The 4,748-nt window shown below is 39.7% G+C and overlaps 1 pseudogene; it reads left to right on the top strand.

Annotated features, from left to right (window-relative positions):
• The first annotated feature begins 2,423 nt into the window (after positions 1-2,423).
• On the top strand, positions 2,424-4,041 carry LOC123641751 (annotated as a pseudogene).
• Positions 4,042-4,748: the final 707 nt, after the last annotated feature.

The raw sequence follows: 4,748 nt of genomic DNA, 5'->3' as shown, positions 1-4,748 counted from the left end.
GAAATCTTCCTTCACGTTAATAAACCTTAATAGCAATAAGGGTTAGACATTTATAGGACTTGTCATTATCTAAGATGATGAGAAACCATCTGAGAGGTGAGAAAGAGAAGAATAAAAGTTAGTCTTTCTAGAGATGTAGAGTCATCTTATTTTGGAAGCCTAAGGCTAGGTTAGTTTTAACTCAGACTTTCACTGGGTTTTTGCTTTTGACTATTTCTTTTACGTAATGTCCATGATTTCCTGTGTTAGCCTGATGTGTGTCTAGAGGGAACCCATTTAAAAACTATAAAGTTAAGATATTGATTGTTTTTCTAAGAATGAAAAAAGGTAGAAGCAAAGACTTAGCATGAGACAAATGAGGCAATGATTAAATTAGACTCCACACTGACAGCCCATTCTGCTGAGGTTTCATAACAGAATTCAAATTATGTTCTTAGAAAAACATTTCCTCTTCAGCCACTTAGGGAAATGGATTTGTTGAGTTCCACCTCCCTCCACCCCTACCCCCCAAAAAGCAGAATCATTTGAATGAAAATATAAACTTGTATCCAGAGTTCCATGGCACGTGGAAGACTTTGTTAAAGAACTTGATAGTTTATGATTCTTTATAAAATACTACTTTATTAAGAACAAAAGGACCTCTTTGTGAGACTGATAAAAGTGGTAACTTTTCAGTTTACTTTATTGTGATGCACCTACTTATTGTCCGTTTTATCTTCACCTCCATCCCCCTTGTTTTGCTTTTATCATTTTCCACAGCATAATCGAAAAGGTCTTTAAATTTAAAAATTACAGTTTCAAGACAGAGAACTGGGCACATTCTATAAACTCATGACACCCTTCACCAAAATAATGTACATATGAATATATGTCATCTGTCTACTGCCACACACATCCCATGTATGTGTATAATGAGAACATAGGTAACCATGCTGAGAAATTCTAAGCAGACCAGAAACTGCAGCCAATACCCGAGAGATTAAAAGCAGAGACTGGACTTAGGAGAAAACAATGTCCAGAATACATGTGGATGCATGTGAGATTCCACCTGAGAGTTGGGCAAAATGTGTGGGACCCCAACCAAGGGCAAGTCAGAGAACTGGAACATGAGAATGCCAAGGTGCACAACCGGAGAGATTAGTTGAGTGCTCACTCTTCTCTCTGCTTGAGCACCTCTAGACCAAATGGGAGCCTCTCTCCTCAGCTTCCTACTTCCATGCACATGCAGACATTTATCACTCCTCTCCACCAAAGAGCAATCGTCTTCCAAATTGCAGTTCCAGGTCCATATTCTCCAAGTTTACACCTTCAAATCTCAACTGGTCAGAATCATCACTGACCCATCCCTGCACTTTCTGTCTGCCCACTCTTCTTCATCTTCCCCAAGAGTATTACCATTCCCCAATCTTCTTTTTTCAGGAGAAAAAACAATAATTGTTAGCCTGTAAACTCTCTTTTAGTATACAATCAATTTCAGCAATACAATATATCTAAAAAATATGCAATATTTAGAATACTCATACCATAAGATTAGAATATCATTTACTAAGCACTTTGTTCTGTGATATGCGTTACTCACACACATACACACACACACACACACACCCTTGCTGATCACCATATAAGTATTATCTCCAGTTCACACATGAGGAAACTGAAGCTCAGAGATTTATTTTCCCGATCTTATAGCTAAGCAAAGCTTGTGTGCTTAAACATGCCATCAAACTGACGGTTGTACCCTCAAAGACATTTTTTTTTAATTTTTAGAATTTCATTTTAATATCCTATTTTTGGAACTTCATATTGCAATTTCTGTCAATATATATTAAATCAGAGGAAGCACTAATGCAAACTATAACTGACACCATGTAACATTTGAAGCATTACTTACCCCCTAAAGTATTCTGTTTGATCTCTATGCTCTTTCATGTGGTTACCACTTGGAACCCACTTGTAAGGCTGACCAGATCCCATAGATGTGAGGTTAAATGAACATCTGCAGCTTCAACTCCACATGGAGGCTTTTCCTTATTTAAGTTTTACCTTCCTGGCATTTATAGTTACTGTTTTCACTCTCTGGTTTCCTCTCATGATGATCCAGTGGGTATTATTCTTTACAAAGAATCAACTCAAAAGCCAAATTAAAGCTGACTCCAGGAATTTTCCAACAGAGCTAGATAGATGACTCTACTCGCATTTTTATGTTATAATTATCTTAATATTTTAAAAAATCATTGAACCTACCAATATCCCAAATGAAATAGTATCTATAACCCTATTGAAATGGTGGCCCCTGTGGCCCAGTCTCTGGACCACCTTGAGTTTAACAAACACTGCTCAATGGTCATCTTCTCTGAGTCAACTCATACCTAAAGCTCAGTTCTTTACATCCTAAGAAACCTTAGGGGAAGAAGCAGAAGAAGATGGCACTCACCAACTTTTTACCTGCACCTGCTCAGCTATCTCAGGACCAGCGTGAGACTGAAGAAAAGGCAAGACCCCAGAGATCACAGCAGACCTCACGGGTCTCCTCCCAAAGAGAACCTCCCCCATACAGGTATCAGAAAGGCTGGATACCTCAGCTATTAGAGGATTTTGGAGGTGCTTTTCCAGAGATCCATGTGGCCCAGTATCTCCTGGATATGGGACAAAAGAAAGAAATGTCGAATGCACTATCCATTCAGGTGGATCCTGAAGGAAAAATTAAGTATGATGCAATTGTTCGACAAGGATAGTCAAAAGACAAGATCATTTATACCAAATACACTGACGTGGTTCCAAAGGAGGTTATGAATGCAGATGATCCAGACCTGCAAAGACCTGATGAAGAAGCTATTAAAGAGATAACAGAAAAGACAAGGGTAGCCTTAGAAAAATCTGTATAGCAGAAGGTTGCCGCAGCCATGCCAGTTCGAACAGCTGATAAACTGGCTCCTGTTCAGTATATATCCAATACACACTATCTCAGCAAGGAGTGGCTTTCAACTCTGGAGCTAAACAGAGGGTTATTTGCATGGCAGAAATGCAGAAAGATCCAGTGGAGTCTCCAAGGTTCAAGATCAATAAGAAAATTCCCCGGAGAACACCTTCTCCTCCTGTACCTGTCATGCATTCTCCTAGCCAAAAGATGACTGTAAAGGAACAAGAATGGGAGATTCCTCCTTTTATTTCTAACTGAAATTTCCAATGCAAAGGGTTATACAATACCATTAGATAAACGTCTGGCTGCTGACAGAAGAGGACTACAGACAGTACACATAAATGAAAACTTTGCCAAATAGGCTGAAGCTTTCTGCATTGCTGATTGGAAGGCTTGTGAAGCTGTGGAAATATGTGACCAAGTAGAGAGAAAAATGGCTGAGAAAGAAAAAGAGAAACATGAAGAGAAACTTAGAGAAATGGCCCAGAAAGCCAGGGAGAGGAGAGCTGGGATCAAAACCTAAGTGGAAAAAGAGGACATGAGAGGGATGAAATCCGGCATGACAGGTAAAAAGAAAGACAGCTGGAGCCTTTCCAGGGCAGCTCCTGATCAGAGGTCAAAACTTCAGAGAAATGAAAATCAGGATATCTGTGAAGTCATTGCTCTTGGTGTGCCCAATCCTTGGACTTCCAATGAAGTTCAGTATGACCAAAGGCTCTTCAACCAATCCAAAGGCATAGATAGTGGATTTGCAGGTGGAGAAGATGAAATTTACAATGTTTATGATCAAGCCTGGAGAGGTGGTAAAGATATGGCCCAGAGTATTTACGGACCCAGTAAAAATGTGGACAAGGACATGTATGGTGATGACCTAGAAGCCAGAATAAAGACCAACAGATTAGCTCCTGACAAGGAATTTTCTGGTTCAGACCATAGGCAGAGAGGCAGAGAAGGACCAGTTCAGTTTAAGGAAGATCCTTTTGGTTTGGACAAGTTTTTGGAAGAAGCCAAGAAGCACAGTGGCTCTGAAAGACCTTGAGACAGCAGCTGCCCCAAGGAACATGAGCATGAAGGCAAGAAGAGGAGGAAGGAGTAGACACATGTCTCTTCAAAGTGAATGAACTATTATGCATAACCTTAATGATGCAAGTCATATGGGGAATATTTTGTAAATGGTCAGGATAAAAACCAAATCTGGGTGCCACATCCCCAGCACTACTTTTTATTACAGGAGAAAGGGGGGGTAGAAAATTCTACTTTGAATTAGTTTTCTTAAAGAGTGGATTGTGTTTGTGTTTCTCTCACCTTTTGGTATTTATTGAACACACTGCCCCACATACCAGATTAAGACGACTTCCTTTTGTGTGACACTAGAAGTTTGGGGTTAATATTTTGTGTACAAACAACTGCTTATGCAAAAAGTTACCCCAACCACGATGAGTAGGAGGATAGTCACATACTGGAACTGTGCTACCAAATTACTTTCCCCCAGCATTGTGCTGTTTTAATTTGGAGTGGGGAAAGTAAGTAAGCTCTTGCTTGGTGCAACTATTGTTTCAAATAAAACCATTTAGACAAAAGAAAAGGAAAGGAAAAGAAAAGAAAAGAGAAAAAAAGAAGAGAGAAACCTTAGGGTAGAAACATCTCTCTGCTGCTGAATCCTGTTCATTCTTGAACCTTCTCTAACAATAACACAAAGTACTTTCCTTCAGTCTCTGACACATTACTTTCCATTTCCCGAAAATAGCCAACCACTGATCCTAAATTCAGTCTATATGCCATTGCCATGTCCCCATGGGATCTGGGTCTGGCATGAGGAGTTGGTCAG

This window comes from Lemur catta, chromosome 7 (assembly GCF_020740605.2).
Source record: "Lemur catta isolate mLemCat1 chromosome 7, mLemCat1.pri, whole genome shotgun sequence".
In the NCBI taxonomy this organism is placed as follows: domain Eukaryota; kingdom Metazoa; phylum Chordata; class Mammalia; order Primates; family Lemuridae; genus Lemur; species Lemur catta.
The sequence above is the reverse complement of the archived record's forward strand: the minus strand, read 5'-3'. Positions and strand labels throughout refer to the sequence as shown.